This window comes from Dermacentor albipictus, chromosome 6 (assembly GCF_038994185.2).
Source record: "Dermacentor albipictus isolate Rhodes 1998 colony chromosome 6, USDA_Dalb.pri_finalv2, whole genome shotgun sequence".
NCBI lineage: Eukaryota > Metazoa > Arthropoda > Arachnida > Ixodida > Ixodidae > Dermacentor > Dermacentor albipictus.
Window position 1 is genome coordinate 21622264 of NC_091826.1, and position 14089 is coordinate 21636352.

Consider the following 14089-nt stretch of genomic DNA (forward strand, 5'->3'; position numbering starts at 1 on the left):
AAACGAGAGAGAGAGAGAGAGAGAGAGAGAGAGAGAGGGGAGGAAGGCAGGGAGGTTAACCAGAGAAAAAGATCCAGTTTGCTACCCTACGCTGGGGAGAGAGGGGAGGGGGAGGTAAAGTGGAAACAAAGTAGAGATAAAGAACAAAAGGAGCATAGACACACAATCACAATCGGTCACTGTCACCGAATACTGTCATCGCATAGCACAATGACACCTTGCAGCACTATCAACATCTGTTCAGGCTACAGCCGCTTGCCGAATTCTGTCTCCCTCAAAAACCGCAACAGTGGCCTCGTCGCCCTCTGCTGCGATGGCTAAGGATGTAGAATACCACTCAGCCCTAAATTCAGTCAGATTATATACATCCTTAAATTGGTCGATCATTTGACTGAAATGCCTTGCTGTGGGTATCATAGATTCGTCGTTACGGTCAAACATGTTTCCAACACGCTATGCGTTCCCATGAGTTAATAAAAAAAAACATATGAAGTAATACATTGTCACAACAATTGTTGGCGCCAGGTGTCACACGAAGTCAGGATTTCAATGAAGAAGTTTTTGAAGAGTTCGTCTACGCCCAAGAAAAATTGCGTCTTGAAACTTATAAGCCAATGTTCAATGGTTTCGGGTTCACCAAAAAGACAAAAAAAATGAACGAAAGGGATTTATGAATCTTTCTCGCTCGTTTCAATCTTCACAATACGCTCACGGACAATGGGCGAAGATTCAAAGGCCAAGCTACGCGGAGGCCAATATGGGGAATCAGAACTTTTCTATATTAGCCAGCTGATCGATCCATACAGGAAGTTCTGATAAGTGCGCGATACGCTTCTCGCTCATAAACAATATACTCTGTAAAGTTCTTTCTGACCGTTAGGACGTTGACATCAACGTGCCGGACAGACATTCTGGCTTTCCTAGATGCTGTAGAGACTCAGGACCACGATCATGTCATATGTTTTTTTTATATATCATGTTTTTTTTTTCCATTCGTGTCTTCTCGCTCTCAAAGTGTGTTTTAAGCGTATCCCTTCACACAACTTTAAAATTTCTTCACGCGTTAAGCGTTATCTTTCAGTTCGCTCCTATTTTATGTATAACTAGTTACGTGTTCTTAACTGCCAGTATCATGTTAATTAACTGTCATGTGAAAACTTGCATTTTTGTTTCTAAACTCAGCTTCTTTCTTATATTACCATCCTTGGGCAATTGTTTTCCTTTTTCTTCCTTTTTCAATTAACTGTTCTGCCTAAATGCCTACTCATATACATGTATACTGTATCGCCCAACTGCCACGCTCTCAAATGAGAGTAGCAGTATTGTAAATAAATAAAAAAATAAATAAATAAATATGGGGTCCGACAGAAACTCAATTTTGTGAGGGATTTCAGGTAGGTCTTTCTGGAACTGAGTTGTAATGTACCACAGTGCAATGCCAGATCTCCGTAATCGACGCATGCGTATTCGACTATTTCACGTTTTCTGAGCAATACGTAGCTTGTCGTCCAGGAAATGAACAGCCCTTTATCGTCCTTAAATGTTCACTTACAGAGTGTTTTCACGAAGTATAAGAAAAAGCTTTTGTGTTGGGTTTTATTGGCATCGCTTTTACTGTTTTGAGCACATCGTGTCCGGAGGCGCCTGGCGCGAGCGAGCATCTAATATGTGCAATGTTAAACTAAAGACCTCGAATAATTTTATTAAATAAGATGCAATGTTTCCGCCGTAAATAAGGCACGCAGTCGTGATAGTGCTTGCTGTGCACTTGGCGTTTTATATAAGGGAATGGTGCTGTCAGTTTTCTCTCTCTATCTCTTTCATTTCTTTTTTTGTGCTAAGGAACACGTGAACGGTTACTGTATAGGAGAAGAGTCTTCGAAGACTGAAAGGGCCGGGGCAGTGAAGTGGGCTTAATTACTTGCTTAAACTTCGCATAATTGTGTTCATTGAAATAGCTCATTCCAAGACGCTTAATGACGCGGTGGTCATTTTTATAGCCTTTGGTTTCCGGGCTTCTAAATTACACGGTGACTTAGTAATTTTCAAGTTCATGGCACTTCACTTGCCTTCGTCTGCAACGAAAGCCATTTGCAGACAGCAGCCATGCGTGAAGAAAGAAAAGAACAAACAAACAAACAAACAAACAAACAAACAAAAGAAGTAAAATACGAAAAAGAAACGAAGTAGCAGAAAAGAGATGATACCGCTCAAGATGAGATCAAAGAAACCGCCACCGCGTGCGACCTGAGGCGGCGAACGGACTCTTAAGGAGCGCGACAACCACTTGGAAGGAACTCTGCAAAATGAAGTGTTGTCGTCTACTGCATGTGCGTGTGCGTGTGTGTATGTGTGTTGTGTGCGCGTGTGTGCGTGCGCTCGCATGTGTATACCATGTGTGAATAAGTTCTGAGCCTGCGGGTTCTCTCTAATTACATGCTATGCGCAGGTTTCTGTGTTTAAGCAGGTTTCCGTCCATGGAGTTGGCTGCATAGACGTGCGAATTACACTTTAGCTCCTCGCGTCTGCAAGGTATGTTTGGCAGTCGTCCTCGGCTGATGCCATGAGACTTTTGCTCGGCGTTGTGGTTGAAAACGTTTACATCGGTAAAAATTATGCGTAGTATAATAAAGATGGGTTTCATTCTTCGTAGCACGTTCCACCAGCTTGAACGTTACGGTACTGCGCTTAATATTTTCTCATTTCCGACCAACGTCCACTCGATACGAGACTCGCAAAGCTGTGCTAGAATATTTCTCAACCACAGGGTGCAACTCTCGTCTGTACATAGTGCTCCTAACCATGTGTGTGATTTGTTGGGGTGTGCATTTGCGACCTCTCTATGTAGGGTGTTTATCTTTACAACCGCAAGAAGAACAGCAAAATAATAATAATAATAATAATAATAATAATAATAATAATAATAATAATAATAATAATAATAATAATAATAATAATAATAATAATAATAATAATAATAATAATAATAATAATAACGAAGTTGGACTTGCAACCATTTTTCACCACTCAACTACACACCGGAGTGAGGGAGCATTAGGTGACGTCACAAGGTTGTCGGTGCGGTGACCTCTTGCTGCGTACTCAGTTTATTTGAGCCCATTTCTGGTCATCCTGCACCTTCTGTGTCATCGTAGCGCAAGAGAAGGCGTGGGCGCTTGAAATTCGAGTTGTGCGTCTCCGTGTGCCGGTCTGACTGTTTTGCGCGCTCTGCATTTTGACGGGAGTCGTCCGTGTTGTTCGCGTCGATGCTGTCTATTTGTGCGAACCGCATTCTGTGACGTGGTGGGCCAGACGTACGACGCCTCACTTGCCGGCGAGGAGGCTGGCTTGTCTGAGCAGAAGGGTGCGCTGAATTTCGTAGCGTTTACGAAGATGTGAGACACAAGATCATTTGCTTCGATGCACCAAAGTGAGAAAAAAAAAAAGGAGGAGAAGGCACTATCTGCCGATACAAGTTACCGCACGCACAGGCCTAACGCACCATATATTTATTGCGATGCCGGTTATCATGTCATCAATGCCGCCGTATTCCTCCAAAGAACTGTAGCTATTCCTGTAACTCCGTCATCGGCTCGACTTAAACGCAGAAGCTGCAAAAAAGAAAGGGGGGGGGGGGGAGAGAACTGCAGCAACCCATTTATTGCTTTATGCACACATTTCACAGGTTTTCAGTGGAGCATGACATGAATTAGAAGAGAGAGAGAGAAAGAGAGTATTTAAGAACGTTACCTATTCAATATCCATGCACTAAGTGCCATTGTAACATTGATGAAAGAAATATTACTGCAAGAAAAAAAACACATGTAATCATCAACATTGATCACTTTCTAACATTGACGACAAGAACTATACAACGAAAAATAACAAGACCATAAACATGTTGTCACACAAATAGCATTTAAACTGACAGGCACCCGTGTAGACGGAATAAATGGCTGATTAAATTTGAAGCCTTTGTTTGTCCGTTTAGGAATGAAAAAAAAATGTATCGGAAGACGATCTTAAGACGGCAGCCTCGACGGACTGAAACTGATATATTGGTATGATACTCCTAGGCGCTTGCTTTCTATGCTATTCCTTAAAATTCAAACTTCTGCGGGCACAAGTGGATGTCTCTATCCGTTTACTATAACAGAACATTGGCTGTTATCTTTTATTTTACGGGAATTGCACCCTTCAGTTTTTCTTTTCAACACTTGACTAAAATGTTTGCGGCTGGCCAAGAATCACTCAAGAGACGGCGGTTAAGTGGTCTGACGAAGGCAATGACGATAACAATATAGATGATATAACGGCAGGATGATGACAATTACAGCGTGACAACGAATACGACACCCACGATGGTACGACAACTGACAAGTCGCGATGCCGTGATCGATTGTTGCATGCGGCCACATTTTTTAAAGATCCGTTTCATTTTTCAGGTGTTTCGTAACCACCCATTTCACTGTTTTCCCGGCGCTCAATCGTTGGCATTGACACTGGCACGCCGCCGTTATCGCCGAAGTCGGCTGCGAGGTGTGACGAGTGAAAGTAAAAAAAAATGAAATGGATTGTTACAAATCAGACACCATGCAAAATGAAAGGGACCGTTACAAAATAGGGCCCTCAAAAAATGAACGGATCGTCACAAAACAAGAACTACGGGAGAAAAAAATCCAAAGACACCTAAGCATTTTTTGTGATTTGTGAATGCAAAAGCATTATTGTCCAATTGAACGCCGCTGAGCAGTCTTTAGAGTTTTGCGCCGCCATTAATGCACCATAGTTGTACGCGTGCTATACCCGAGCCAGCAAGCAGCACCAGCCTGCGGTGCCAACGCCTCATGCCACCGACGCCCTGCGCTACGAGAGATCGAGGAAGGAGCAGCGGCCGCCCAGTTCGGAAGGCGCGCGCAGCAGCTAAGCCCAGTGAGGTCGGGAGAGAGAGAGAGAGCATGTGTGTGAGAGAGAGAGAGAGAGATACGGACCGCGCTCTGGCTTCCGAGCTCGAGACGGCTGCGCCCGCGCACGCGCGTCACGCGACTGTCTCGCCGACGACAACCCGTCTCGTACCGCGGCATCGCGTAGCCGTATCTGCTTCGTCGAGGTGACGTGGCGACGCACATTGCCCTCTCCCCTCTCTCAAAGCCGTTTCGTCTGCTCTGCTCCGTCGAGGCGCTCTCGTGACGTGGCGTCTCAGCCAATGGGAATTTAGGTGCCGTTTCGCTGCTACATACGACTGGCGGCTTTTCCTCTCAGAGGGCCATTGGAGCCTCTTGCAGAAAAAAAAAAGACTTTTTCCAATGTCCTGAGCCACTCCACCCTGTGAAGGTGAATGACCAGCGAAGCTGCTTAGCGCACGACACAGAGGTGACACGGAATTTTGAACGAAGGTGCGAACTCACCGTGATTTTTATATACGTTCGCGTGAACGATGGGACCGCCGCCGCGAGGAGTCGGAGGAAACTAGACACGCGTGACATATCGATGTCACCGCCACCACGGAAGAGTGGAAGGAAAGGAAAGTAGATACGCAAGCGCTTGGAACGCCGACAAAGAAAGAAAGGTGCCAATGTAAACATGGCCGACGCGGGTCAAAGTGTAATACCTTTTCTTCTTAGCTTAATATCTGATACGGGTTCTATTTGCGCCCAATATATTAAACTTAATTTGCAAGTTGGCGTAGTGCTTAAAGCCTGCTTCACCTACCCCACGGGGCTGCCCGGTATTGCACTATCTCCGGGATCGTCCCACGGTTTTTTCACACGCAGAAGAAAAGTGCACAGAACCCTAGCCATAAACAGCTTCGCTGTAAGAACGTCCCCGATGACTTTGGGTACACACAGCATTTCCTTTCTTAGGTATTTATGCCGGAGAAGTGTGATAATGGCACCTGTAGCGAGGCCCACTGATGCCTGTAAGAGTTATACTTAACAGCTGTCCCTGCAAAAGAGCGGCAGCCATCTCCGTGTAGTGACGGCCTTCTATATTCAATTTAATTGCACGATGCGTATAGAGAGGTGTGCGTGTAGTTCTGTGCTTCATGAATAACACACACAACAGAAAAAGCAGAAGATGCGTCGAACGTTTATGGTGGCAAAGCGATTGTTAATGTAAACCTTCGTTCAGCAACAACAGTTACAGTTGTCTATGGTGCAGTCTAAACGCCGGATGATACGACTTGACGAGGCCTGTACCTCGTTGTCGTCCTCATCATCATTATCAACCTATTTTATGTCCACTGCAGGACGAAGGCCTCTCCGTGCGATCTCCAATTATGCATGTCCTGCTCCAACCGATTCCAACTTGCGCCTGTAATCTACAAATTTTAGTGAGATACAAATACTAGCCTGGCCGAATAAATAAATGAGTACAATCGTTGTAGCAGAAGCGTACACGTATCAGATACAGGTAACTCGGCTCGAAATACAGTGAACAGAATTTCCCCGCAATTGCTAATAATTGGTAGCGCAAATATAAGCAGCAGGAGGAATACTCAAGCTATACCATGATTAAAAAAAAGTATCACTCTGAACAAATGAAGCCCTCGTTATTTTTTCACACCGAATAACACCCAAGCAAGCATTGCTGCTCTGCGGAGATTCGATAACGCTTGTGCCGTTAAAACAAAATCTACAACCCGAGCTGCTACCGGAACGTGATCATCACACTACCAGGTGACTTGTCGTATTGTCTCTGTGCATTGTCTACATAGCCCACATATCCTACCGACGGGTATTAAGTTGCCTTGTACGTGTTGCGGCCACAGGAGATGACTCAGCTTTTTATGAGTACTGGCATGTAGCCGCAGAGGCACGTGAATAAGGAGTATCGGGCAGCAAAGATACGTGAACCAAAGGACGCGTTGTGTCACGTGGACTGACCGTCTTTTGTCACATTTCTTTAGTGCCTATTACGTCACTTCGACGTATTTAGGGACGCTTGAGCTTTGTGGCTATAGTGTCACCTTAGCAGTCAGTTACGGAGCCAGACCACGTCTTGTTTTCAAACACTTGTGCGTACAAGGTGTGATGCTTTAATTATTTTTCTTTTTAATTTTTGTTCGCTTTCGAATTTAACTGCCTGTAGTAGAGACAGACATATCCTAAACGGGCCTCACAAGAGAACAGTTTGTTCCATTTAACCACTCTTGTGTGTATTGGAGGCGCATTGCACAGACCCTCATCGCTAGCGACAAGGAAGGAAAAAGTCAAGAAAGAAAGGCAGGGAGGTTAACCAGTTTAGCTTAACCGGTTTGCTACCCTACACATGGGAGATGGATGGGGTCGATGAAAGATGGGGAAGGGAGAGAGAGAGCTTTGTTGCAAAGGTTCATACCCAGTACTTAGTGGCTTACACAATTGTTTACATGGCCGGTGCTTGTAATGTGATTTTATTCGCACGTATCAAGAAGCCCGATACTACATTCGGAGGGGTTGCGGTGGCGCACACGCGAAAGCGCATGATTGCTTGCGAAACAGACGTCAGTGTCATCTGAATGTGGCGGTACATTTGGCCCAGAGCGCTTCAGACTGTTCTGGTGGCGCGTGTGGGTGTGTTCAGACAAGGGCAGTCACACGAAGGTACCGACAGTTATATTTTTTTAAATTTCAAGTGAATGTTCATTTGACAGGATTATCTCTCCATATACCGGACCGAGCTTACTTTTTCAGTGCAGGTCTTTGTTTCAGCCTTAAAGTATCTTAACTGAGACAAAGGGGAAAATGCCGTTTACTAAGCGCACGATGTTACAACTTTGACAGAGTCTAAAAAAACAAAAACAATAAAAATTTATATGCTTTCATACCTTTTTTTTGCTTTTCACACAGCTTTCTTTATTTGAAATAAAAACAAGTCTCACTTTCGCCCGAAAGGCGAAGCATTGATTGCGATAACAAATTATTAGACTGCGATATGCTGTAATGTTAGTAGTTTTATCAGCTGCACGAACCGCTGTAAACATTCTCTTAATAAGTACATTAGAAAGCGTGGTATATCGTAAGTGCACAGTCAAACATGAACACATCTCGCTCGATGACTGCGGAAACTCGCTGTCAGAACGCCAGCGTGGTGAAGAGCGGCAACCGTGGCGCGCGAATTTCCCTTCTGGCCGCATCCCGCTTCAACGCAAACTAAGCGCGCGAGAACAAAGCGTGCACGAAGCCATCAGCTACCTCGGGTCGCGTAACCTTCGAACACACCGCAGATTAGCTCCAAAAAATGGCTGTGGCTTAGCTAAGGTTAAGCCCAGGATGCGAAGCATACTAGCCTTTATTTTAGTTGTTGAACCACTGTTTAGCCTGGTGAAGTGCTGTTGCTTGGCTATATTTGGTTCGGCTAGACGAAGAAACAACTCATGCAGGCGAGCGCACGAGCTGAGACCCGGCTATGTAGCTACGCGTCCGCAAGCGAGCGCACGAGTTGAGCCTCCGCTTTTGCAGCTGTTATGACGTCATATGGTAGCTACGCGGCCGCGCGCGGCGCAGCAAGGAAGAGCGTGGTTGCGCGGCTAGTATGCTTCGCATAATAGGACGCGCCTGCTGCCGCGCACAGACGCTCCGAAGCGCAGCCACGGCCGGTGTAGAAGCGCAGACGCGCGCTACGCTCCCCCCCCCCCTCCCAGCGCGCACGCATCTCTCCACTACCCACCTTCCTACCTTGAGCGCGCGAGAAGACGCCGCCACCACTAGCCGCCATCCTCCTCGGCCCACCTTCGCAGGAGGAGGAGGAGTAGATTTTAATGAAGAGAAAGGAGGAGAGGTCGGCCTGGAGAGCGTGTCTCTAGCCTGCTATATACTCCTCACTGGGGAAAAGGGAAGTGGGAAATACAGGGAAAGGTAGGTGGCGGGTGATTATGATATGGTACAATGAGATACTATGTGCACGTTGTCCAATATGCGGGCGCACACTGAAGACGCATACACGCAAGGGTAATCTTGTCCATAAAAAAAGTAATATTGTCCCAAAAAGTTACTGCGCTAACACATTTCGTACTGACTGCACGTCTCACAGCTTCTAAAGGCGATCGTCGAGACCAGTCTCACTTAAAAAGTTCAAAAGTGCTTTTATGGCACGTTGGCACGCATGTTCTCCCTCACACCTATAGCATGCATACGGCATGCAGCATGCGAACTTCATGCAGAACACCACAGCGACGCCGACGGCGGAAATTTGCGGGGAGTGTCCGTATAATTGCTATCGTAATTAAATAAATTTAATTGTTTTGCGCAAGCACACAATACAAACAAGAAAAGTCAAACTTCGTAACAAGGTGCTAGAAAGTAGCCACCATGCATGTGGTAATCATTTAGTGCCTTGTAACGTAGTTTTCCTCACGCTTTCTTTTAGAGCGCAGCTCTTTGGCGTCCGTTCCTGGGTTTCGCGTCGTCGTTGTCGTCGGCCTCGTAACCAGCTCCGCCCCCCTTTCATCCCCCCAGCGCTAGCAGCGACCGACTGATACCGCTGGATGCCGCTGACGCCGCTAGAGATTCAAGATAACGTGACTGCATAGAACACCGTCGCCGCCATGCAGAAAGAGGAGGAAAGGGTCCCCCCCTCCCCTGTTCTTGTGTGGCGGATAGGGGTTGACTCACTATCGGCGTCAGCGGCATCAGTCAGTCGCTGCTATCTCTTCCCTCCTCCCTTTATCGTGTTGTCCGCTTGCTGCGCGCGCTTCTGCCCCCATCGTTTGCCGCTGGGTGTACACGCCGCCCCCCTCCCCCTCTTCCTGCGAGTCTCGGGTTGTGGGAGAATGCGGGAGAACATCCCGTTCCTCTCGCTCGTAACGCGTCCCACGGCTGTGACAACCTCGCGAGGCACTTGTATAGATCTCGTCTTTGAGAATCAAGCATTGGTGTACCAAGTCGAACATATATCAGCATATTTCTCCGACCACAAAGCTTCCTTCATGACTGTCAAGAACTGTTAGTGGAGTCTTTGTTAAAGGAATACGTGTGAAAAATAAAAAAAAATTCTGTGATAGCGCATACATGTGTTGCTCGATTTCTTTGCCTCAATCTATCGAAAAGGTGAAACAGCTTATTTGCTGCGCTCAAATTTCGCATTAGGAAGTAACGTAATCGTCGGTATTTTTTTCATTGGTTATTTTGCTACGTGTTAAATGCGCGGCAAAGTATCTTGTTTCTCCTGTGTAACGTTATTTTTTTTATTGTGGAAGCAAAATTTGAGAAAAACGCAAAAGGTCAGAAATTTGAGTTTTCGCGCAGGAGTCAAACAATCACCCTCATTCTTGCTCAACATTTCCCAAGATTATCTTCTATCATTGGCTACAGGTCGTATGCAGAAACATATTGCATTATTTTGTTATGAATACAAAAGAAATGAATGAATAGATGCTGCGGTGTACGGCTCACTGCGCCCTCTTTATTTTAGAACGTGGCACCCTGCAAGCGTCAGGTTTATAGATAGCTTCTGTCCGTTTCACGAATGAAGAAGTAACCTGCAGCGCTACAGAAAAAATACGGGTACTCTTATACGAAGACAAGGCTAGCCCTTATTATTGTGTCTGAGTGGGTATGAAGTTCTCCTCCTGAACACATTGTCACGGTTACAACTCTGTCGTGGTGGCCGTATTTCGATGGAGACGAATCCAAAGACGCTCCGGTACTTAGATATAGGCAAACTTTAAAGTAGGGCACATATAGTATAATATAATCTGGAACCTTCCACGACTGCTTTCTCATAGCTCCTTGGTTGCCTAGAAGTGCGATCAAAACGTCCTATCAACCAAACAATCAACAAATTAACGTTAAAGAAATCAATCAATTCTTTTTGAAAAATCATGCATTCTACTTGCGTAGGGCGTGCCTTAACATGGATGAAATGAAGCTTTACAGCGTGAAAAGAGAGTAGCTGGGCGTTGGGGAGGTCCTAAAAATGTAGCAAGCGTACTTACGTCTCGTGTACATGTCGTGACATATGACACTATCATTTTTTTAAAAGAAAATACCTTTTAAAGCGAATGATTTCCTTTGGCTCTCTCGGCCGTTCTCGTGGTTGGTCGGAGGTCTCTGGTGGTCGGGGGTCGGAATGGGCGTTCGTACGTTCGTTCGTTCGTTCGGGGTATTCGCTTGCATTGACAAACATAGTCCACGTTTTCTGCACAATCATTATTTTTTTTGTGTTCTTTCTGTCGTTTTCGTGGTTGGTTGGAGGTCTGTGATGGTCGAGGGTCGGACGCGGCCATCAAAACGTTCGTTCGTTCATTCTCTCTCTCTCTCGTTCTTTCATCCATTCACTCTCTCTCTCTCTCTCGTTCGTTCGTTCGTTCATTCGTTCGTTCGTTCGTTCGTTCGTTCGTTCGTTCGTTCGTTCGTTCGTTCGTTCGTTCGTTCGTTCGTTCGTTCGTTCGTTCGTTCGTTCGCTCGCTCGCTCGCTCGCTCGCTCACTCGCTCGCTTGCTCGATCTTACGTTCGCTTGCTGTCTCGTTCGTTCGTTCGTTCGTTCGTTCGTTCGTTCGTTCGTTCGAACTGTTCGCTTACATTAACAATCCTCGTCGATGGTTCCTACACAACTTATTTATTACTGCTGCTTGATCATTCAGTAAGATGCAACCTACTGCTGTGCAATAAATAAATATATAAAGAATCTTCAAAGGTGAAGATGTGGCTAATAGTTCTAACAAAAGATTACCTGAAACGCACTAATCTAGCTCCAAAAATACGCCGCCCAGGAATACAAGAAAGGAGAGCAACCCGACGTTTCAGCAGGCTGCGCCGCAAATGCACTGGGTACCTGCCGCCGTTCAATGAAAGCCTTTCATGAACACCTTAAGCGAGCTGCGCCATAAATACACTGGCTTTGTGCCACTCTTCAATGAACCTCTCCCCAACTTGTGTCACTGAGTGTGTGCCACTCAGTGTGCGTGCAAGCGAGGGAACAATTCTCGGCGTTCGCACGCACCGGCGCGCCGCGTCTCTCGTCTCGGAGGCCACGCATGACTTCACGGCAGTTTTCACGGCAGTTCGCACCCACCGGCCCGCCGTGGATTTCGGAGGCCACGCACAGGCTTCGCGGAGGCGGTGCTAGATGGCGCCGAATGTTCTTAGGGAAGTGGGGAAGAGGATAGTCGCTGCAGTACACACCTCATACGTAACTCGTTTCGATGGCGACAACACGTTGTGTCGTTATATTGATTCGAAGCTAGCGCATTACCACCGACAGCCAAGTCAAATGCGTTCTGCGGCAATTTCTTTATAATTATTTTTCTCCTCAAAAGCCATGTTCTAATAATCTACTTTTTCCCTGCAGTATAAGTTTATTGCTTCATTCGTTTATTATTTTTGTTAATGTCGTTTCTTGGCCAGGTTTTTCTCTTCTCCATATTTTCACACACTCAAACGGCACATCTTCCTATTTAGTGTTCTCCCGGAAGATGGACCCGCGGTATTGTCAGCGTCTGCTTGCACGTCTGTGACCGCTTCCATCTTTATCAGCCAGACTTCTAAGCCAGCCGCAGTTCCCCTACATGCTCTCTGTCTATGACATTTAAATATAGGCACAAGCGCACACAATTGCACCTTTCATGTTTATCACGTGTAGTTGTCTCTTAGTTCGCTCGCTATATCTGCCATCAGGCATTACAGATACCAGCTACTCCAAAGTAGTACCCCACTCAATTTTTTTTAATCGCCTTTCGGCGCATCCGAGCTGCTGGGTTCCGATTCTCAGCGACGTTCGCTTACGCCGTATTCTACGCGCACGAAACGTAATCAAGATGTTGGTGGCCTCCGTGCTCCTGGAAGACGATGCTCAGCGTGCAGCAGAGTAACACGTCGTTTCTGGTTAACGCTAAATCACGTAGCCAGGAGTGGAGCACGCGTTGACAGAACGCAGCTGGGCTAAAACACCCCCGAGATACCGTGCAGCCTTTGCAGCGCACTTGACGTCTGCATAGGAAACTGAGTTTCACAGAGTTTCGAGCACGGGGGTCCGGCATTGCGCTAGCTTCTTCATTTTATACTCGCTTCTTTCATGCTTCGTATACTTCTCTGCCCTGCGGACTGGCTGGCGCCGAGACTCCAGTCTGAGACGCAAGCTGAAACGTTGAATGCAAAATTTTTTGCTTGCTGCATCGTTTCAAGTCGTGCTTATATATACATGTATATATTTTGAGTACCGAAGGGCCTTCTAGTGACACGTTCGCGAAGCATGCTTTCCGCGAGCTTAGGGCTTGAAGAAGGGCGACGAAAGCGGCGACAGAACGGCGAGAACGTTCGGAAAAAAGCGAAGACGAGGGAAGCCGGGGTTGTTTATGAATTTTCTCTCTCTTTCTCTCTGATCTTTTTTTTTCGCCATGTCGTAAAGCCGTTCTCGCCGCGTGCTGTAAAACTGTTTATTGTCGCTGTTTCGCCAACGTGTGACAGGTTCAAAGCGACACATTTCCTTGAAATGACCCCCTTTTATTGCCCCGTACACCTTGAGGTATACGCACTTTCTTCTGGCCATCAAAGCCACGATGGGGTAGAGACGTCGACTTTTTTTGTCAAGAACTCTCATTCTTTAAGGACTCCCGAGTGGCTTCCCCTTTCCAAGCATTCGGTACAAGTGGGGGAGAGACGTTCTACCGTGTCCGCGTAGCCCGACTTAACAGGTTGTTTACGAAATAATGTCCGTAAACGCCTCACAGATTACGGATAGTTCACGTACCGTAATACTTGAAGAGACTCACTTAAAGAGCGAACACGAATAGCGAAACAGCAAAAACAGACGTGTTTTCTGTCACGTGACGCTGACGTCAGCTAGAGCACGTAGTGCTTTAGCTGACGTCGAGCAGCATATGGTCGATAACCAGATGACGATAACCGGATGACGTGTGACCAGCATATGGTCTACAAACGGGCTTTTGCAAAGGCGTTATAAGCAACCGTCATTAGCCATATACTGGATTTGTTTTTCGTTCAACACCCCCTTCTGCGAGAATGAAGACGTGACCGGTAGTACTTCTAACGCACTTTGGCTCATGACAGCGTCACAAGAAGGCGCCACCAGTGCCGTTGGCGTCCCGGTATTCCGTAAATTTCAGTACATTATCGGATATGGTAAAACATTCTAAATACTGTCTTTA

At 46.3% G+C, this 14089-nt stretch overlaps 1 protein-coding gene and 1 pseudogene across 2 annotated transcripts in view; both read left to right on the plus strand.

Annotated features, from left to right (window-relative positions):
• LOC139060840 (mucin-2-like) overlaps nt 1-14089 on the plus strand; it is a 125794-nt gene that overhangs the window by 67277 nt on the left and 44428 nt on the right. The window lies entirely within an intron of this gene.
• LOC139047152 (U2 spliceosomal RNA) lies at nt 5584-5762 on the plus strand (annotated as a pseudogene).